The following is a 22,836-nucleotide window of genomic DNA, read 5'->3' as shown; positions in this document are numbered from 1 at the left end:
CATTTCTTACTATTAACGTTGGTGCAGTGGCTTATTGGTTAACGCGCCTGTCTCGTAAACAAGAAATCCTGAGTTCAAAGCTCAGCAGCATTTAACTGTTTTCTCCATGCTTTCCGAATAATTTTCATCAAACAAGTGTTGAATACAATTTAAGTATAAACATCTGGTTCTATGAACTTTAGCATAAGTTATCTTAAAAATTGAATAAAATGCTTGGTATTGTGAAGATTTTTGTAGGAATGCATTGACTGAAATAGGGAAAAGAAAATGACAAAGAACAAGATAGAGGTGACTGATCACTCTATTGTTGAATTCAACTAATCCATTCTTCAGCAAAGTATATTTTAAAATGATATGAATAGGGTAAACTTCAAATTAGAGAGGTGTTTTTGAATAAGTGAAGAGTCTTCATTCATCTTAAGTGTTTGAGTAGAGAAGTGTGTGAACTTAGAAAAGAATATGAAAGTGAAAAAGCAATATTCTCTTGAACACCATAAAGAAAAGTGTTTCAAATTTAAGAATCTAGTGGGTGCTGTGGCTAAGCTGGTTATAGCACCTGTTTAGTAAAAAGGAGATCCTGAGTTCAAATCTCAGCAGCGCCTTGCTTTTCTCATTGTTATATAACAAATCATTTTCATTAGGTCTTATTCCGATACAATTAAAATATAAAAGTCTGATTCATCTTACTGTTGAACAGATCATCTTAAACCTTATAAAAACACAAGTATTTTCAAGATTATAGAATGAATACTGTTATTGCCAAATTAAAAAAATACATATCTATGAGAAAGACGTAGATGAAATTTCTACCTAGATTTGAGCAATATTAATACCTTCATGATTTTTTTTTTAAAGAATTCAAGAAATGAAATTGGGTTTTATAAGAGTACCTGTTTATTAAAACATATTAATACTTGCGTAGTGATTGAGTATGTTTTCGTGTTTAAGATTACAATACATATAAAGAAGAATTTATAGCAGGAAACACATTTTCATCATCAACAATGAATTATTTATGCATTTCTTACTATTAACGTTGGTGCTGTGGCTTAGTGGTTAACGCGCCTGTCTCGTAAACAAGAAATCCTGAGTTCAAAGCTCAGCAGCATTTAACTGTTTTCTCCATGCTTTCCGAATAATTTTCATCAAACAAGTGTTGAATACAATTTAAGTATAAACATCTGGTTCTATGAACTTTAGCATAAGTTATCTTAAAAATTGAATAAAATGCTTGGTATTGTGAAGATTTTTGTAGGAATGCATTGACTGAAATAGGGAAAAGAAAATGACAAAGAACAAGATAGAGGTGACTGATCACTCTATTGTTGAATTCAACTAATCCATTCTTCAGCAAAGTATATTTTAAAATGATATGAATAGGGTAAACTTCAAATTAGAGAGGTGTTTTTGAATAAGTGAAGAGTCTTCATTCATCTTAAGTGTTTGAGTAGAGAAGTGTGTGAACTTAGAAAAGAATATGAAAGTGAAAAAGCAATATTCTCTTGAACACCATAAAGAAAAGTGTTTCAAATTTAAGAATCAAGTGGGTGCTGTGGCTAAGCTGGTTAAAGCGCCTGTCTAGTAAACAGGAGATCCTGAGTTCAACTCTCAGCCGTGCCTTGCTTTTCTCATTGTTATATAACAAATCATTTTCATTAGGTCTTATTCCTATACAATTAAAATATAAAGTCTGATTCATCTTACTGTTGAACAGATCATCTTAAACCTTATAAAAACCCAAGTATTTTCAAGATTATAGAATGAATACTGTTATTGCAAAATGAAAAAAATACATATCTATGAGAAAGACGTAGATGAAATGTCTACCTAGATTGGAGCAATATTATTACCTTCATGAAAAAAATTGTAAAGAATTCAAGAAATGAAATTGGGTTTTATAAGAGTACCTGTTTATTAAAACATATGAATCCTTGCGTAGTGATTGAGTATCTTTTCGTGTTTAAGATTACAATACATATAAAGAAGAATTTATAGCAGAAATTACATTTTCATCATCAACAATAAATTATTTATGCATTTTTTACTAGTACCGTTGGTGCTGTGGCTTAGTGGTTAAAGCTCCTGTCTCGTAAACAGGAAATCCTGAGTTCAAGTCTCAGCAGCATTTAACTGTTTTCTTCATGCTTTCCGAATAATTTTCATCAAACAAGTGTTGAATACAATTTAAGTATAAACAACTGGTTCTATGAACTTTAGAATAAGTTATCTTAAAAATTAAATAAAATACTTGGTATTGTGAAGATTTTTGTAGGAATGCATTGATTGAAATAGGGAAAAGAAAATGACAAAGAACAAGATAGAGGTGAATGATCACTCTATTGTTGAATTCAACTAATCCATTCTTCAGCAAGGTATATTTTAAAATGATATGAATAGGGTAAACTTCAAATTAGAGAGGTGTTTTTGAATAAGTGAAGAGTCTTCATTCATCTTAAGTTCATGAGTAGAGAAGTGTGTGAACTTAGAAAAGAATATGAAAGTGAAAAAGCAATATTCTCTTGAACACCATAAAGAAAAGTGTTTCAAAATTAAGAATCAAGTGGGTGCTGTGGCTTAGCTGGTTAAAGCGCCTGTTTAGTAAAAAGGAGATCCTGAGTTCAACTCTCAGCAGCGCCTTGCTTTTCTCATTGTTATATAACAAATCATTTTCATTAGGTCTTATTCCGATACAATTAAAATATAAAAGTCTGATTCATCTTACTGTTGAACAGATCATCTTAAACCTTCTAAAAACCCAAGTATTTTCAAGATTATAGAATGAATACTGTTATTGCAAAATGAAAAAATTATATATCTATGAGAAAGACGTAGATGAAATTTCTACCTAGATTTGAGCAATATTAATACCTTCATGAAAAAAAATTGTAAAGAATTCAAGAAATGAAATTGGGTTTTATAAGAGTACCTGTTTATTAAAACATGTTAATCCTTGCGTAGTGATTGAATATCTTTTCGTGTTTAAGATTACAATACATATAAAGAAGAATTTATAGCAGAAAACACATTTTCATCATCAACAATGAATTATTTATGAATTTTTTACTATTAACGTTGGTGCTGTGGCTTAGTGGTTAAAGTGCCTGTCTCATAAACAGGAAATCATGAGTTCGAATCTCAGCATCACCTAACTGTTTTCTCCATGCTTTCCGAATAATTTTCATCAAACAAGTGTTGAATACAATTTAAGTGTAAACCTCTGGTTCTATGAACTTTAGAATAAGTTATCTTAAAAATTAAATAAAATGCTTGGTATTGTGAAGATTTTTGTAGGAATGCATTGACTGAAATAGGGAAAAGAAAATGACAAAGAACAAGATAGAGGTGAATGATCACTCTATTGTTGAATTCAACTAATCCATTCTTCAGCAAGGTATATTTTAAAATGATATGAATAGGGTAAACTTCAAATTAGAGAGGTGTTTTTGAATAAGTCAAGAGTCTTCATTCATCTTAAGTGTTTGAGTAGAGAAGTGTGTGAACTTAGAAAAGAATATGAAAGTGAAAAAGCAATGTTCTCTTGAACACCATAAAGAAAAGTGTTTCAAATTTAAGAATCAAGTGGGTGCTGTGGCTTAGCTGGTTAAAGCGCCTGTCTAGTAAACAGGAGATCCTGAGTTCAACTCTCAGCAGTGCCTTGCTTTTCTCATTGTTATATAACAAATCATTTTTATTAGGTCTTATTCCGATACAATTAAAATATAAAAGTCTGATTCATCTTACTGTTGGACAGATCATCTTAAACCTTATAAAAACACAAGTATTTTCAAGATTATAGAATGAATACTGTTATTGCCAAATGAAAAAAATACATATCTATGAGAAAGACGTAGATGCAATCTCTACCTAGATTTGAGCAATATTAATACCTTCATGATTTTTTTTTTAAAGGATTCAAGAAATGAAATTGAGTTTTATAAGAGTACCAGTTTATTAAAACATATTAATACTTGCGTAGTGATTGAGTATGTTTTCGTGTTTAAGATTACAATACATATAAAGAAGAATTTATAGCAGGAAACACATTTTCATCATCAACAATAAATTATGTATGCATTTCTTACTATTAACGTTGGCGCTGTGGCTTAGTGGTTAAAGCGCCTGTCTCGTAAACAGGAAATCCTGAGTTCAAATCTCAGCAGCACCTAACTATTTTCTCCATGCTTTCTGAATAATTTTCATCAAACAAATGTTGAATACAATTTAAGTATAAACATCTGGTTCTATGAACTTTAGAATAAGTTATCTTAAAAATTAAATAAAATACTTGGTATTGTGAAGATTTTTGTAGGAATGCATTGATTGAAATAGGGATAAGAAAATGACAAAGAACAAGATAGAGGTGAATGTTCACTCTATTGTTGAATTCAACTAATCCATTCTTCAGCAAGGTATATTTTAAAATGATATGAATAGGGTAAACTTCAAATTAGAGAGGTGTTTTTGAATAAGTGAAGAGTCTTCATTCATCTTAAGTGTTTGAGTAGAGAAGTGTGTGAACTTAGAAAAGAATATGAAAGTGAAAAAGCAATATTCTCTTGAACACCATAAAGAAAAGTGTTTCAAATTTAAGAATCAAGTGGTTGCTGTGGCTTAGCTGGTTAAAGCGCCTGTCTTTAAACAGAAGATCCTGAGTTCAACTCCCAGCAGTGCCTTGCTTTTCTCAATGTTATATAACAAATCATTTTCATTAGGTCTTATTCCAATACAATTAAAATATAAAAGTCTGATTCATCTTACTGTTGAACAGATCATCTTAAACCTTATAAAAACACAAGTATTTTCAAGATTATAGAATGAATACTGTTATTGCAAAATGAAAAAAATACATATCTATGAGAAAAACGTAGATGAAATTTCTACCTAGATTTGAGCAATATTAATACCTTCATGATTTTTTTTTAAGAATTCAGGAAATGAAATTGAGTTTTATAAGAGTACCTGTTTATCAAAACATATTAATACTTGCGTAGTGATTGAGTATGTTTTCGTGTTTAAGATTACAATACATATAAAGAAGAATTTATAGCAGGAAACAAATTTTCATCATCAACAATAAATTATGTATGCATTTCTTACTATTAACGTTGGTGCTGTGGCTTAGTGGTTAAAGCGCCTGTCTCGTAGACAGGAAATCCTGAGTTCAAATCTCAGCAGCACCTAAATGTTTTCTCCACGCTTTCCGAATAATTTTCATCAAACAAATGTTGAATACAATTTAAGAATAAACATCTGGTTCTATGAACTTTAGAATAAGTTATCTTATAAATTAAATAAAATGCTTGGTATTGTGAAGATTTTTGTAGGAATGCATTGACTGAAATAGGGAAAAGAAAATGACAAAGAACAAGATAGAGGTGAATGATCACTCTATTGTTGAATTCAACTAATCCATTCTTCAGCAAGGTATATTTTAAAATGATATGAATAGGGTAAACTTCAAATTAGAAAGGTGTTTTTGAATAAGTGAAGAGTCTTCATTCATCTTAAGTGTTTGAGTAGAGAAGTGTGTGAACTTAGAAAAGAATATGAAAGTGAAAAAGCAATATTCTCTTGAACACCATAAAGAAACGTGTTTCAAATTTAAGAATCAAGTGGGTGCTGTGTCTTAGCTGGTTAAAGCACCTGTTTAGTAAAAAGGAGATCCTGAGTTCAAATCTCAGCAGCGCCTTGCTTTTCTCATTGTTATATAACAAATCATTTTCATTAGGTCTTATTCCGATACAATTAAAATATAAAAGTCTGATTCATCTTACTGTTGAACAGATCATCTTAAACCTTATAAAAACACAAGTATTTTCAAGATTATAGAATGAATACTGTTATTGCCAAATTAAAAAAATACATATCTATGAGAAAGACGTAGATGAAATTTCTACCTAGATTTGAGCAATATTAATACCTTCATGATTTTTTTTTTAAAGAATTCAAGAAATGAAATTGGGTTTTATAAGAGTACCTGTTTATTAAAACATATTAATACTTGCGTAGTGATTGAGTATGTTTTCGTGTTTAAGATTACAATACATATAAAGAAGAATTTATAGCAGGAAACACATTTTCATCATCAACAATGAATTATTTATGCATTTCTTACTATTAACGTTGGTGCTGTGGCTTAGTGGTTAACGCGCCTGTCTCGTAAACAAGAAATCCTGAGTTCAAAGCTCAGCAGCATTTAACTGTTTTCTCCATGCTTTCCGAATAATTTTCATCAAACAAGTGTTGAATACAATTTAAGTATAAACATCTGGTTCTATGAACTTTAGCATAAGTTATCTTAAAAATTGAATAAAATGCTTGGTATTGTGAAGATTTTTGTAGGAATGCATTGACTGAAATAGGGAAAAGAAAATGACAAAGAACAAGATAGAGGTGACTGATCACTCTATTGTTGAATTCAACTAATCCATTCTTCAGCAAAGTATATTTTAAAATGATATGAATAGGGTAAACTTCAAATTAGAGAGGTGTTTTTGAATAAGTGAAGAGTCTTCATTCATCTTAAGTGTTTGAGTAGAGAAGTGTGTGAACTTAGAAAAGAATATGAAAGTGAAAAAGCAATATTCTCTTGAACACCATAAAGAAAAGTGTTTCAAATTTAAGAATCAAGTGGGTGCTGTGGCTAAGCTGGTTAAAGCGCCTGTCTAGTAAACAGGAGATCCTGAGTTCAACTCTCAGCCGTGCCTTGCTTTTCTCATTGTTATATAACAAATCATTTTCATTAGGTCTTATTCCTATACAATTAAAATATAAAGTCTGATTCATCTTACTGTTGAACAGATCATCTTAAACCTTATAAAAACCCAAGTATTTTCAAGATTATAGAATGAATACTGTTATTGCAAAATGAAAAAAATACATATCTATGAGAAAGACGTAGATGAAATGTCTACCTAGATTGGAGCAATATTATTACCTTCATGAAAAAAATTGTAAAGAATTCAAGAAATGAAATTGGGTTTTATAAGAGTACCTGTTTATTAAAACATATGAATCCTTGCGTAGTGATTGAGTATCTTTTCGTGTTTAAGATTACAATACATATAAAGAAGAATTTATAGCAGAAATTACATTTTCATCATCAACAATAAATTATTTATGCATTTTTTACTAGTACCGTTGGTGCTGTGGCTTAGTGGTTAAAGCTCCTGTCTCGTAAACAGGAAATCCTGAGTTCAAGTCTCAGCAGCATTTAACTGTTTTCTTCATGCTTTCCGAATAATTTTCATCAAACAAGTGTTGAATACAATTTAAGTATAAACAACTGGTTCTATGAACTTTAGAATAAGTTATCTTAAAAATTAAATAAAATACTTGGTATTGTGAAGATTTTTGTAGGAATGCATTGATTGAAATAGGGAAAAGAAAATGACAAAGAACAAGATAGAGGTGAATGATCACTCTATTGTTGAATTCAACTAATCCATTCTTCAGCAAGGTATATTTTAAAATGATATGAATAGGGTAAACTTCAAATTAGAGAGGTGTTTTTGAATAAGTGAAGAGTCTTCATTCATCTTAAGTTCATGAGTAGAGAAGTGTGTGAACTTAGAAAAGAATATGAAAGTGAAAAAGCAATATTCTCTTGAACACCATAAAGAAAAGTGTTTCAAAATTAAGAATCAAGTGGGTGCTGTGGCTTAGCTGGTTAAAGCGCCTGTTTAGTAAAAAGGAGATCCTGAGTTCAACTCTCAGCAGCGCCTTGCTTTTCTCATTGTTATATAACAAATCATTTTCATTAGGTCTTATTCCGATACAATTAAAATATAAAAGTCTGATTCATCTTACTGTTGAACAGATCATCTTAAACCTTCTAAAAACCCAAGTATTTTCAAGATTATAGAATGAATACTGTTATTGCAAAATGAAAAAATTATATATCTATGAGAAAGACGTAGATGAAATTTCTACCTAGATTTGAGCAATATTAATACCTTCATGAAAAAAAATTGTAAAGAATTCAAGAAATGAAATTGGGTTTTATAAGAGTACCTGTTTATTAAAACATGTTAATCCTTGCGTAGTGATTGAATATCTTTTCGTGTTTAAGATTACAATACATATAAAGAAGAATTTATAGCAGAAAACACATTTTCATCATCAACAATGAATTATTTATGAATTTTTTACTATTAACGTTGGTGCTGTGGCTTAGTGGTTAAAGTGCCTGTCTCATAAACAGGAAGTCATGAGTTCGAATCTCAGCATCACCTAACTGTTTTCTCCATGCTTTCCGAATAATTTTCATCAAACAAGTGTTGAATACAATTTAAGTGTAAACCTCTGGTTCTATGAACTTTAGAATAAGTTATCTTAAAAATTAAATAAAATGCTTGGTATTGTGAAGATTTTTGTAGGAATGCATTGACTGAAATAGGGAAAAGAAAATGACAAAGAACAAGATAGAGGTGAATGATCACTCTATTGTTGAATTCAACTAATCCATTCTTCAGCAAGGTATATTTTAAAATGATATGAATAGGGTAAACTTCAAATTAGAGAGGTGTTTTTGAATAAGTCAAGAGTCTTCATTCATCTTAAGTGTTTGAGTAGAGAAGTGTGTGAACTTAGAAAAGAATATGAAAGTGAAAAAGCAATGTTCTCTTGAACACCATAAAGAAAAGTGTTTCAAATTTAAGAATCAAGTGGGTGCTGTGGCTTAGCTGGTTAAAGCGCCTGTCTAGTAAACAGGAGATCCTGAGTTCAACTCTCAGCAGTGCCTTGCTTTTCTCATTGTTATATAACAAATCATTTTTATTAGGTCTTATTCGGATACAATTAAAATATAAAAGTCTGATTCATCTTACTGTTGGACAGATCATCTTAAACCTTATAAAAACACAAGTATTTTCAAGATTATAGAATGAATACTGTTATTGCCAAATGAAAAAAATACATATCTATGAGAAAGACGTAGATGCAATCTCTACCTAGATTTGAGCAATATTAATACCTTCATGATTTTTTTTTTAAAGGATTCAAGAAATGAAATTGAGTTTTATAAGAGTACCAGTTTATTAAAACATATTAATACTTGCGTAGTGATTGAGTATGTTTTCGTGTTTAAGATTACAATACATATAAAGAAGAATTTATAGCAGGAAACACATTTTCATCATCAACAATAAATTATGTATGCATTTCTTACTATTAACGTTGGCGCTGTGGCTTAGTGGTTAAAGCGCCTGTCTCGTAAACAGGAAATCCTGAGTTCAAATCTCAGCAGCACCTATCTATTTTCTCCATGCTTTCTGAATAATTTTCATCAAACAAATGTTGAATACAATTTAAGTATAAACATCTGGTTCTATGAACTTTAGAATAAGTTATCTTAAAAATTAAATAAAATACTTGGTATTGTGAAGATTTTTGTAGGAATGCATTGATTGAAATAGGGATAAGAAAATGACAAAGAACAAGATAGAGGTGAATGTTCACTCTATTGTTGAATTCAACTAATCCATTCTTCAGCAAGGTATATTTTAAAATGATATGAATAGGGTAAACTTCAAATTAGAGAGGTGTTTTTGAATAAGTGAAGAGTCTTCATTCATCTTAAGTGTTTGAGTAGAGAAGTGTGTGAACTTAGAAAAGAATATGAAAGTGAAAAAGCAATATTCTCTTGAACACCATAAAGAAAAGTGTTTCAAATTTAAGAATCAAGTGGTTGCTGTGGCTTAGCTGGTTAAAGCGCCTGTCTTTAAACAGAAGATCCTGAGTTCAACTCCCAGCAGTGCCTTGCTTTTCTCAATGTTATATAACAAATCATTTTCATTAGGTCTTATTCCAATACAATTAAAATATAAAAGTCTGATTCATCTTACTGTTGAACAGATCATCTTAAACCTTATAAAAACACAAGTATTTTCAAGATTATAGAATGAATACTGTTATTGCAAAATGAAAAAAATACATATCTATGAGAAAGACGTAGATGAAATTTCTACCTAGATTTGAGCAATATTAATACCTTCATGATTTTTTTTTAAGAATTCAGGAAATGAAATTGAGTTTTATAAGAGTACCTGTTTATCAAAACATATTAATACTTGCGTAGTGATTGAGTATGTTTTCGTGTTTAAGATTACAATACATATAAAGAAGAATTTATAGCAGGAAACAAATTTTCATCATCAACAATAAATTATGTATGCATTTCTTACTATTAACGTTGGTGCTGTGGCTTAGTGGTTAAAGCGCCTGTCTCGTAGACAGGAAATCCTGAGTTCAAATCTCAGCAGCACCTAAATGTTTTCTCCACGCTTTCCGAATAATTTTCATCAAACAAATGTTGAATACAATTTAAGAATAAACATCTGGTTCTATGAACTTTAGAATAAGTTATCTTATAAATTAAATAAAATGCTTGGTATTGTGAAGATTTTTGTAGGAATGCATTGACTGAAATAGGGAAAAGAAAATGACAAAGAACAAGATAGAGGTGAATGATCACTCTATTGTTGAATTCAACTAATCCATTCTTCAGCAAGGTATATTTTAAAATGATATGAATAGGGTAAACTTCAAATTAGAAAGGTGTTTTTGAATAAGTGAAGAGTCTTCATTCATCTTAAGTGTTTGAGTAGAGAAGTGTGTGAACTTAGAAAAGAATATGAAAGTGAAAAAGCAATATTCTCTTGAACACCATAAAGAAACGTGTTTCAAATTTAAGAATCAAGTGGGTGCTGTGTCTTAGCTGGTTAAAGAGCCTGTCTAGTAAACAGGAGATCCTGAGTTCAACTCTCAGCAGTGCCTTGCTTTTCTCATTGTTATATAACAAATCATTTTCATTAGGTCTTATTCCGATACAATTAAAATATAAAAGTCTGATTCATCTTACTGTTGAACAGATCATCTTTAACCTTATAAAAACCCAAGTATTTTCAAGATTATAGAATGAATACTGGTATTGCAAAATGAAAAAAATACATATCTATGAGAAAGACGTAGATGAAATGTCTACCTAGATTTGAGCAATATTAATACCTTCATGATTTATTTTTAAAGAATTCAAGAAATGAAATTGAGTTTTATAAGAGTACCTGTTTATCAAAACATATTAATACTTGCGTAGTGATTGAGTATGTTTTCGTGTTTAAGATTACAATACATATAAAGAAGAATTTATAGCAGGAAACACATTTTCATCATCAACAATAAATTTTGTATGCATTTCTTACTATTAACGTTGGTGCTGTGGCTTAGTGGTTAAAGGGCATGTCTCATAAACATGAAATCCTGAGTTCAAATCTCAACAGCACCGAACTGTTTTCTCCATGCTTTCCGAATAATTTTCATCAAACAAATGTTGAATACAATTTAAGAATAAACATCTGGTTCTATGAACTTTAGAATAAGTTATCTTAAAAATTAAATAAAATGCTTGGTATTGTGAAGATTTTTGTAGGAATGCATTGACTGAAATAGGGAAAAGAAAATGACAAAGAACAAGATAGAGGTGAATGATCACTCTATTGTGGAATTCAACTAATCCATTCTTCAGCAAGGTATATTTTAAAATGATATGAGTAGGGTAAACTTCAAATTAGAGAGGTGTTTTTGAATAAGTGAAGAGTCTTCATTCATCTTAAGTGTTTGAGTAGAGAAGTGTGTGAACTTAAAAAAGAATATGAAAGTGAAAAAGCAATATTCTCTTGAACACCATAAAGAAAAGTGTTTCAAATTTAAGAATCAAGTGGGTGCTGTGGCTTAGCTGGTTAAAGCGCCTGTCTTGTAAACAGGAGATCCTGAGTTCAAATCTCAGCAGCGCCTTGCTTTTCTCATTGTAATATATAACAAATCATTTTCATTAGGTCTTATTCCGATACAATTAAAATATAAAAGTCTGATTCATCTTACTGTTGAACAGATCATCTTTAACCTTCTAAAAACCCAAGTATTTTCAAGATTATAGAATGAATAATGTTATTGCAAAATGAAAAAAATACATATCTATGAGTAAGACGTAGATGAAATGTCTACCTAGATTGGAGCAATATTATTACCTTCATGAAAAAAAATTGTAAAGAATTCAAGAAATGAAATTGGGTTTTATAAGAGTACCTGTTTATTAAAACATATTAATACTTGCGTAGTGATTGAGTATGTTTTCCTGTTTAAGATTACAATACATATAAAGAAGAATTTATAGCAGGAAACACATTTTCATCATCAACAATGAATAATTTATGCACTTCTTACTATTAATGTTGGTGCTGTGGCTTAGTGGTTAAAGCGCCTGTCTCGTAAACAGGAAATCCTGAGTTCAAATCTCAGCAGAAACTAACTGTTTTCTCCATGCTTTCCGATTAATTTACATCAAACAAATGTTGAATACAATTTAAGAATAAACATCTGGTTCTATGAACTTTAGAATAAGTTATCTTAAAAATTAAATAAAATACTTGGTATTGTGAAGATTTTTGTAGGAATGCATTGATTGAAATAGGGATAAGAAAATGACAAAGAACAAGATAGAGGTGAATGTTCACTCTATTGTTGAATTCAACTAATCCATTCTTCAGCAAGGTATATTTTAAAATGATATGAATAGGGTAAACTTCAAATTAGAGAGGTGTTTTTGAATAAGTGAAGAGTCTTCATTCATCTTAAGTGTTTGAGTAGAGAAGTGTGTGAACTTAGAAAAGAATATGAAAGTGAAAAAGCAATATTCTCTTGAACACCATAAAGAAAAGTGTTTCAAATTTAAGAATCAAGTGGTTGCTGTGGCTTAGCTGGTTAAAGCGCCTGTCTTTAAACAGAAGATCCTGAGTTCAACTCTCAGCAGTGCCTTGCTTTTCTCAATGTTATATAACAAATCATTTTCATTAGGTCTTATTCCAATACAATTAAAATATAAAAGTCTGATTCATCTTACTGTTGAACAGATCATCTTAAACCTTATAAAAACACAAGTATTTTCAAGATTATAGAATGAATACTGTTATTGCAAAATGAAAAAAATACATATCTATGAGAAAGACGTAGATGAAATTTCTACCTAGATTTGAGCAATATTAATACCTTCATGATTTTTTTTTAAGAATTCAGGAAATGAAATTGAGTTTTATAAGAGTACCTGTTTATCAAAACATATTAATACTTGCGTAGTGATTGAGTATGTTTTCGTGTTTAAGATTACAATACATATAAAGAAGAATTTATAGCAGGAAACAAATTTTCATCATCAACAATAAATTATGTATGCATTTCTTACTATTAACGTTGGTGCTGTGGCTTAGTGGTTAAAGCGCCTGTCTCGTAGACAGGAAATCCTGAGTTCAAATCTCAGCAGCACCTAAATGTTTTCTCCACGCTTTCCGAATAATTTTCATCAAACAAATGTTGAATACAATTTAAGAATAAACATCTGGTTCTATGAACTTTAGAATAAGTTATCTTAAAAATTAAATAAAATGCTTGGTATTGTGAAGATTTTTGTAGGAATGCATTGACTGAAATAGGGAAAAGAAAATGACAAAGAACAAGATAGAGGTGAATGATCACTCTATTGTTGAATTCAACTAATCCATTCTTCAGCAAGGTATATTTTAAAATGATATGAATAGGGTAAACTTCAAATTAGAAAGGTGTTTTTGAATAAGTGAAGAGTCTTCATTCATCTTAAGTGTTTGAGTAGAGAAGTGTGTGAACTTAGAAAAGAATATGAAAGTGAAAAAGCAATATTCTCTTGAACACCATAAAGAAACGTGTTTCAAATTTAAGAATCAAGTGGGTGCTGTGTCTTAGCTGGTTAAAGAGCCTGTCTAGTAAACAGGAGATCCTGAGTTCAACTCTCAGCAGTGCCTTGCTTTTCTCATTGTTATATAACAAATCATTTTCATTAGGTCTTATTCCGATACAATTAAAATATAAAAGTCTGATTCATCTTACTGTTGAACAGATCATCTTTAACCTTATAAAAACCCAAGTATTTTCAAGATTATAGAATGAATACTGGTATTGCAAAATGAAAAAAATACATATCTATGAGAAAGACGTAGATGAAATGTCTACCTAGATTTGAGCAATATTAATACCTTCATGATTTTTTTTTAAAGAATTCAAGAAATGAAATTGAGTTTTATAAGAGTACCTGTTTATCAAAACATATTAATACTTGCGTAGTGATTGAGTATGTTTTCGTGTTTAAGATTACAATACATATAAAGAAGAATTTATAGCAGGAAACACATTTTCATCATCAACAATAAATTTTGTATGCATTTCTTACTATTAACGTTGGTGCTGTGGCTTAGTGGTTAAAGGGCATGTCTCATAAACATGAAATCCTGAGTTCAAATCTCAACAGCACCGAACTGTTTTCTCCATGCTTTCCGAATAATTTTCATCAAACAAATGTTGAATACAATTTAAGAATAAACATCTGGTTCTATGAACTTTAGAATAAGTTATCTTAAAAATTAAATAAAATGCTTGGTATTGTGAAGATTTTTGTAGGAATGCATTGACTGAAATAGGGAAAAGAAAATGACAAAGAACAAGATAGAGGTGAATGATCACTCTATTGTGGAATTCAACTAATCCATTCTTCAGCAAGGTATATTTTAAAATGATATGAGTAGGGTAAACTTCGAATTAGAGAGGTGTTTTTGAATAAGTGAAGAGTCTTCATTCATCTTAAGTGTTTGAGTAGAGAAGTGTGTGAACTTAAAAAAGAATATGAAAGTGAAAAAGCAATATTCTCTTGAACACCATAAAGAAAAGTGTTTCAAATTTAAGAATCAAGTGGGTGCTGTGGCTTAGCTGGTTTAAGCGCCTGTCTTGTAAACAGGAGATCCTGAGTTCAAATCTCAGCAGCGCCTTGCTTTTCTCATTGTAATATATAACAAATCATTTTCATTAGGTCTTATTCTGATACAATTAAAATATAAAAGTCTGATTCATCTTACTGTTGAACAGATCATCTTTACCCTTCTAAAAACCCAAGTATTTTCAAGATTATAGAATGAATAATGTTATTGCAAAATGAAAAAAATACATATCTATGAGAAAGACGTAGATGAAATGTCTACCTAGATTGGAGCAATATTATTACCTTCATGAAAAAAAATTGTAAAGAATTCAAGAAATGAAATTGGGTTTTATAAGAGTACCTGTTTATTAAAACATATTAATACTTGCGTAGTGATTGAGTATGTTTTCCTGTTTAAGATTACAATACATATAAAGAAGAATTAATAGCAGGAAACACATTTTCATCATCAACAATGAATAATTTATGCACTTCTTACTATTAATGTTGGTGCTGTGGCTTAGTGGTTAAAGCGCCTGTCTCGTAAACAGGAAATCCTGAGTTCAAATCTCAGCAGAAACTAACTGTTTTCTCCATGCTTTCCGAATAATTTACATCAAACAAATGTTGAATACAATTTAAGAATAACGATCTGGTTCTATGAACTTTAGAATAAGTTATCTTAAACATTAAATAAAATGCTTGGTATTGTGAAGATTTTTGTAGGAATGCATTGACTGAAATAGGGAAAAGAAAATGACAAAGAACAAGATAGAGGTGAATGACCACTCTATTGTTGAATTCAACTAATCCATTCTTCAGCAAGGTATATTTTAAAATGATATGAATAGGGTAAACTTCAAATTAGAGAGGTGTTTTTGAATAAGTGAAGAGTCTTCATTCATCTTAAGTGTTTGAGTAGAGAAGTGTGTGAACTTAGAAAAGAATATGAAAGTGAAAAAGCAATATTCTCTTGAACACCATAAAGAAAAGTGTTTCAAAATAAAAAATCAAGTGGGTGCTGTGGCTTAGCTGGTTAAAGCGCCTGTCTAGTAAACATTAGATCCTGAGTTCAACTCTCAGCAGTGCTCTACTTTTCTCATTGTTATATAACAAATCATTTTCATTAGGTCTTATTCCGATACAATTAAAATATAGAAGTCTGATTCATCTTACTGTTGAACAGATCATCTTTAACCTTATAAAAACCCAAGTATTTTCAAGATTATAGAATGAATACTGTTATTGCAAAATGAAAAAAATACATATCTATGAGAAAGACGTAGATGAAATGTCTACCTAGATTGGAGCAATATTATTACCTTCATGAAAAAAAATTGTAAAGAATTCAAGAAATGGAATTGGGTTTTATAAGAGTACCTGTTTATTAAAACATATTAATACTTGCGTAGTGATTGAGTATGTTTTCGTGTTTAAGATTACAATACATATAAAGAAGAATTTATAGCAGGAAACACATTTTCATCATCAACAATGAATTATTTATGCATTTCTTACTATTAACGTTGGTGCAGTGGCTTATTGGTTAACGCGCCTGTCTCGTAAACAAGAAATCCTGAGTTCAAAGCTCAGCAGCATTTAACTGTTTTCTCCATGCTTTCCGAATAATTTTCATCAAACAAGTGTTGAATACAATTTAAGTATAAACATCTGGTTCTATGAACTTTAGCATAAGTTATCTTAAAAATTGAATAAAATGCTTGGTATTGTGAAGATTTTTGTAGGAATGCATTGACTGAAATAGGGAAAAGAAAATGACAAAGAACAAGATAGAGGTGACTGATCACTCTATTGTTGAATTCAACTAATCCATTCTTCAGCAAAGTATATTTTAAAATGATATGAATAGGGTAAACTTCAAATTAGAGAGGTGTTTTTGAATAAGTGAAGAGTCTTCATTCATCTTAAGTGTTTGAGTAGAGAAGTGTGTGAACTTAGAAAAGAATATGAAAGTGAAAAAGCAATATTCTCTTGAACACCATAAAGAAAAGTGTTTCAAATTTAAGAATCAAGTGGGTGCTGTGGCTAAGCTGGTTAAAGCGCCTGTCTAGTAAACAGGAGATCCTGAGTTCAACTCTCAGCCGTGCCTTGCTTTTCTCATTGTTATATAACAAATCATTTTCATTAGGTCTTATTCCTATACAATTAAAATATAAAGTCTGATTCATCTTACTGTTGAACAGATCATCTTAAACCTTATAAAAACCCAAGTATTTTCAAGATTATAGAATGAATACTGTTATTGCAAAATGAAAAAATACATATCTATGAGAAAGACGTAGATGAAATGTCTACCTAGATTGGAGCAATATTATTACCTTCATGAAAAAAATTGTAAAGAATTCAAGAAATGAAATTGGGTTTTATAAGAGTACCTGTTTATTAAAACATATGAATCCTTGCGTAGTGATTGAGTATCTTTTCATGTTTTAGATTACAATACATATAAAGAAGAATTTATAGCAGAAAACACATTATTATCATCAACAATAAATTCTTTATGCATTTTTTACTATTACCGTTGGTGCTGTGGCTTAGTGGTTAAAGCTCCTGTCTCGTAAACAGGAAATCTTGAGTTCAAATCTCAGCAGCATTTAAGTGTTTTCTCCATGCTTTCCGAATAATTTTCATCAAACAAGTGTTGAATACAATTTAAGGATAAACATCTGGTTCTATGAACTTTAGAATAAGTTATCTTAAAAATTAAATAAAATACTTGGTATTGTGAAGATTTTTGTAGGAATGCATTGATTGAAATAGGGAAAAGAAAATGACAAAGAACAAGATAGAGGTGAATGATCACTCTATTGTTGAATTCAACTAATCCATTCTTCAGCAAGGTATATTTTAAAATGATATGAATAGGGTAAACTTCAAATTAGAGAGGTGTTTTTGAATAAGTGAAGAGTCTTCATTCATCTTAAGTTCATGAGTAGAGAAGTGTGTGAACTTAGAAAAGAATATGAAAGTGAAAAAGCAATATTCTCTTGAACACCATAAAGAAAAGTGTTTCAAAATTAAGAATCAGGTGGGTGCTGTGGCTTAGCTGGTTAAAGCGCCTGTTTAGTAAAAAGGAGATCCTGAGTTCAACTCTCAGCAGCGCCTTGCTTTTCTCATTGTTATATAACAAATCATTTTCATTAGGTCTTATTCCGATACAATTAAAATATAAAAGTCTGATTCATCTTACTGTTGAACAGATCATCTTAAACCTTCTAAAAACCCAAGTATTTTCAAGATTATAGAATGAATACTGTTATTGCAAAATGAAAAAATTATATATCTATGAGAAAGACGTAGATGAAATTTCTACCTAGATTTGAGCAATATTAATACCTTCATGAAAAAAAATTGTAAAGAATTCAAGAAATGAAATTGGGTTTTATAAGAGTACCTGTTTATTAAAACATATTAATCCTTGCGTAGTGATTGAGTATCTTTTCGTGTTTAAGATTACAATACATATAAAGAAGAATTTATAGCAGAAAACACATTTTCATCATCAACAATGAATTATTTATGAATTTTTTACTATTAACGTTGGTGCTGTGGCTTAGTGGTTAAAGCGCCTGTCTCATAAACAGGAAATCATGAGTTCGAATCTCAGCATCACCTAACTGTTTTCTCCATGCTTTCCGAATAATTTTCATCAAACAAGTGTTAAATACAATTTAAGTATAAACCTCTGGTTCTATGAACTTTAGAATAAGTTATCTTAAAAATTAAATAAAATACTTGGTATTGTGAAGATTTTTGTAGGAATGCATTGACTGAAATACGGAAAAGAAAATGACAAAGAACAAGATAGAGGTGAATGACCACTCTATTGTTGAATTCAACTAATCCATTCTTCAGCAAGGTATATTTTAAAATGATATGAATAGGGTAAACTTCAAATTAGAGAGGTGTTTTTGAATAAGTGAAGAGTCTTCATTCATCTTAAGTGTTTGAGTAGAGAAGTGTGTGAACTTAGAAAAGAATATGAAAGTGAAAAAGCAATATTCTCTTGAACACCATAAAGAAAAGTGTTTCAAAATAAAAAATCAAGTGGGTGCTGTGGCTTAGCTGGTTAAAGCGCCTGTCTAGTAAACATTAGATCCTGAGTTCAACTCTCAGCAGTGCTCTACTTTTCTCATTGTTATATAACAAATCATTTTCATTAGGTCTTATTCCGATACAATTAAAATATAGAAGTCTGATTCATCTTACTGTTGAACAGATCATCTTTAACCTTATAAAAACCCAAGTATTTTCAAGATTATAGAATGAATACTGTTATTGCAAAATGAAAAAAATACATATCTATGAGAAAGACGTAGATGAAATGTCTACCTAGATTGGAGCAATATTATTACCTTCATGAAAAAAAATTGTAAAGAATTCAAGAAATGGAATTGGGTTTTATAAGAGTACCTGTTTATTAAAACATATTAATACTTGCGTAGTGATTGAGTATGTTTTCGTGTTTAAGATTACAATACATATAAAGAAGAATTTATAGCAGGAAACACATTTTCATCATCAACAATGAATTATTTATGCATTTCTTACTATTAACGTTGGTGCAGTGGCTTATTGGTTAACGCGCCTGTCTCGTAAACAAGAAATCCTGAGTTCAAAGCTCAGCAGCATTTAACTGTTTTCTCCATGCTTTCCGAATAATTTTCATCAAACAAGTGTTGAATACAATTTAAGTATAAACATCTGGTTCTATGAACTTTAGCATAAGTTATCTTAAAAATTGAATAAAATGCTTGGTATTGTGAAGATTTTTGTAGGAATGCATTGACTGAAATAGGGAAAAGAAAATGACAAAGAACAAGATAGAGGTGACTGATCACTCTATTGTTGAATTCAACTAATCCATTCTTCAGCAAAGTATATTTTAAAATGATATGAATAGGGTAAACTTCAAATTAGAGAGGTGTTTTTGAATAAGTGAAGAGTCTTCATTCATCTTAAGTGTTTGAGTAGAGAAGTGTGTGAACTTAGAAAAGAATATGAAAGTGAAAAAGCAATATTCTCTTGAACACCATAAAGAAAAGTGTTTCAAATTTAAGAATAAAGTGGTTGCTGTGGCTTAGCTGGTTAAAGCGCCTGTCTAGTAAACAGAAGATCCTGAGTTCAACTCTCAGCAGTGCCTTGCTTTTCTCATTGTTATATAACAAATCATTTTCATTAGGTCTTATTCCAATACAATTAAAATATAAAAGTCTGATTCATCTTACTGTTGAACAGATCATCTTAAACCTTATAAAAACACAAGTATTTTCAAGATTATAGAATGAATACTGTTATTGCAAAATGAAAAAAATACATATCTATGAGAAAGACGTAGATGAAATTTCTACCTAGATTTGAGCAATATTAATACCTTCATGATTTTTTTTTAAGAATTCAAGAAATGAAATTGAGTTTTATAAGAGTACCTGTTTATCAAACCATATTAATACTTGCGTAGTGATTGAGTATGTTTTCGTGTTTAAGATTACAATACATATAAAGAAGAATTTATAGCAGGAAACAAATTTTCATCATCAACAATAAATTATGTATGCATTTCTTACTATTAACGTTGGTGCTGTGGCTTAGTGGTTAAAGCGCCTGTCTCGTAGACAGGAAATCCTGAGTTCAAATCTCAGCAGCACCTAAATGTTTTCTCCACGCTTTCCGAATAATTTTCATCAAACAAATGTTGAATACAATTTAAGAATAAACATCTGGTTCTATGAACTTTAGAATAAGTTATCTTAATAATTAAATAAAATGCTTGGTATTGTGAAGATTTTTGTAGGAATGCATTGACTGAAATAGGGAAAAGAAAATGACAAAGAACAAGATAGAGGTGAATGATCACTCTATTGTTGAATTCAACTAATCCATTCTTCAGCAAGGTATATTTTAAAATGATATGAATAGGGTAAACTTCAAATTAGAAAGGTGTTTTTGAATAAGTGAAGAGTCTTCATTCATCTTAAGTGTTTGAGTAGAGAAGTGTGTGAACTTAGAAAAGAATATGAAAGTGAAAAAGCAATATTCTCTTGAACACCATAAAGAAACGTGTTTCAAATTTAAGAATCAAGTGGGTGCTGTGTCTTAGCTGGTTAAAGCGCCTGTCTAGTAAACAGGAGATCCTGAGTTCAACTCTCAGCAGTGCCTTGCTTTTCTCATTGTTATATAACAAATCATTTTCATTAGGTCTTATTCCGATACAATTAAAATATAAAAGTCTGATTCATCTTACTGTTGAACAGATCATCTTTAACCTTATAAAAACCCAAGTATTTTCAAGATTATAGAATGAATACTGGTATTGCAAAATGAAAAAAATACATATCTATGAGAAAGACGTAGATGAAATGTCTACCTAGATTGGAGCAATATTATTACCTTCATGAAAAAAAATTGTAAAGAATTCAAGAAATGAAATTGGGTTTTATAAGAGTACCTGTTTATTAAAACATATTAATACTTGCGTAGTGATTGAGTATGTTTTCCTGTTTAAGATTACAATACATATAAAGAAGAATTTATAGCAGGAAACACATTTTCATCATCAACAATGAATAATTTATGCACTTCTTACTATTAATGTTGGTGCTGTGGCTTAGTGGTTAAAGCGCCTGTCTCTTAAACAGGAAATCCTGAGTTCAAATCTCAGCAGAAACTAACTGTTTTCTCCATGCTTTCCGAATAATTTACATCAAACAAATGTTGAATACAATTTAAGAATAACGATCTGGTTCTATGAACTTTAGAATAAGTTATCTTAAACATTAAATAAAATGCTTGGTATTGTGAAGATTTTTGTAGGAATGCATTGACTGAAATAGGGAAAAGAAAATGACAAAGAACAAGATAGAGGTGAATGACCACTCTATTGTTGAATTCAACTAATCCATTCTTCAGCAAGGTATATTTTAAAATGATATGAATAGGGTAAACTTCAAATTAGAGAGGTGTTTTTGAATAAGTGAAGAGTCTTCATTCATCTTAAGTGTTTGAGTAGAGAAGTGTGTGAACTTAGAAAAGAATATGAAAGTGAAAAAGCAATATTCTCTTGAACACCATAAAGAAAAGTGTTTCAAAATAAAAAATCAAGTGGGTGCTGTGGCTTAGCTGGTTAAAGCGCCTGTCTAGTAAACATTAGATCCTGAGTTCAACTCTCAGCAGTGCTCTACTTTTCTCATTGTTATATAACAAATCATTTTCATTAGGTCTTATTCCGATACAATTAAAATATAGAAGTCTGATTCATCTTACTGTTGAACAGATCATCTTTAACCTTATAAAAACCCAAGTATTTTCAAGATTATAGAATGAATACTGTTATTGCAAAATGAAAAAAATACATATCTATGAGAAAGACGTAGATGAAATGTCTACCTAGATTGGAGCAATATTATTACCTTCATGAAAAAAAATTGTAAAGAATTCAAGAAATGGAATTGGGTTTTATAAGAGTACCTGTTTATTAAAACATATTAATACTTGCGTAGTGATTGAGTATGTTTTCGTGTTTAAGATTACAATACATATAAAGAAGAATTTATAGCAGGAAACACATTTTCATCATCAACAATGAATTATTTATGCATTTCTTACTATTAACGTTGGTGCTGTGGCTTATTGGTTAACGCGCCTGTCTCGTAAACAAGAAATCCTGAGTTCAAAGCTCAGCAGCATTTAACTGTTTTCTCCATGCTTTCCGAATAATTTTCATCAAACAAGTGTTGAATACAATTTAAGTATAAACATCTGGTTCTATGAACTTTAGCATAAGTTATCTTAAAAATTGAATAAAATGCTTGGTATTGTGAAGATTTTTGTAGGAATGCATTGACTGAAATAGGGAAAAGAAAATGACAAAGAACAAGATAGAGGTGACTGATCACTCTATTGTTGAATTCAACTAATCCATTCTTCAGCAAAGTATATTTTAAAATGATATGAATAGGGTAAACTTCAAATTAGAGAGGTGTTTTTGAATAAGTGAAGAGTCTTCATTCATCTTAAGTGTTTGAGTAGAGAAGTGTGTG

The 22,836-nt window shown here is 30.1% G+C and overlaps 10 non-coding genes across 10 annotated transcripts; all 10 read left to right on the top strand.

The window, feature by feature from the left end:
- The first annotated feature begins 3,582 nt into the window (after nt 1-3,582).
- TRNAT-AGU (transfer RNA threonine (anticodon AGU)) lies at nt 3,583-3,656 on the top strand. Its single transcript has one exon. It is a non-coding gene; the product is annotated as a tRNA-Thr (tRNA).
- Nucleotides 3,657-4,092: 436 nt separating this feature from the next.
- TRNAT-CGU (transfer RNA threonine (anticodon CGU)) lies at nt 4,093-4,165 on the top strand. The gene has a single exon. It is a non-coding gene; the product is annotated as a tRNA-Thr (tRNA).
- A 942-nt stretch (nt 4,166-5,107) lies between these two features.
- TRNAT-CGU (transfer RNA threonine (anticodon CGU)) lies at nt 5,108-5,180 on the top strand. The gene has a single exon. It is a non-coding gene; the product is annotated as a tRNA-Thr (tRNA).
- Nucleotides 5,181-8,669: 3,489 nt separating this feature from the next.
- TRNAT-AGU (transfer RNA threonine (anticodon AGU)) lies at nt 8,670-8,743 on the top strand. Its single transcript has one exon. It is a non-coding gene; the product is annotated as a tRNA-Thr (tRNA).
- A 436-nt stretch (nt 8,744-9,179) lies between these two features.
- On the top strand, nt 9,180-9,252 carry TRNAT-CGU (transfer RNA threonine (anticodon CGU)). The gene has a single exon. It is a non-coding gene; the product is annotated as a tRNA-Thr (tRNA).
- Nucleotides 9,253-10,194: 942 nt separating this feature from the next.
- Nucleotides 10,195-10,267, top strand: TRNAT-CGU (transfer RNA threonine (anticodon CGU)). The gene has a single exon. It is a non-coding gene; the product is annotated as a tRNA-Thr (tRNA).
- A 1,452-nt stretch (nt 10,268-11,719) lies between these two features.
- On the top strand, nt 11,720-11,793 carry TRNAT-UGU (transfer RNA threonine (anticodon UGU)). The gene has a single exon. It is a non-coding gene; the product is annotated as a tRNA-Thr (tRNA).
- A 1,454-nt stretch (nt 11,794-13,247) lies between these two features.
- On the top strand, nt 13,248-13,320 carry TRNAT-CGU (transfer RNA threonine (anticodon CGU)). Its single transcript has one exon. It is a non-coding gene; the product is annotated as a tRNA-Thr (tRNA).
- Nucleotides 13,321-14,772: 1,452 nt separating this feature from the next.
- On the top strand, nt 14,773-14,846 carry TRNAT-UGU (transfer RNA threonine (anticodon UGU)). The gene has a single exon. It is a non-coding gene; the product is annotated as a tRNA-Thr (tRNA).
- A 5,528-nt stretch (nt 14,847-20,374) lies between these two features.
- On the top strand, nt 20,375-20,447 carry TRNAT-CGU (transfer RNA threonine (anticodon CGU)). The gene has a single exon. It is a non-coding gene; the product is annotated as a tRNA-Thr (tRNA).
- The last annotated feature ends 2,389 nt before the right edge of the window (nt 20,448-22,836 follow it).

Source organism: Lissotriton vulgaris, chromosome 12 (genome assembly GCF_964263255.1).
Source record: "Lissotriton vulgaris chromosome 12, aLisVul1.2, whole genome shotgun sequence".
In the NCBI taxonomy this organism is placed as follows: domain Eukaryota; kingdom Metazoa; phylum Chordata; class Amphibia; order Caudata; family Salamandridae; genus Lissotriton; species Lissotriton vulgaris.
The sequence above is the reverse complement of the archived record's forward strand: the minus strand, read 5'-3'. Positions and strand labels throughout refer to the sequence as shown.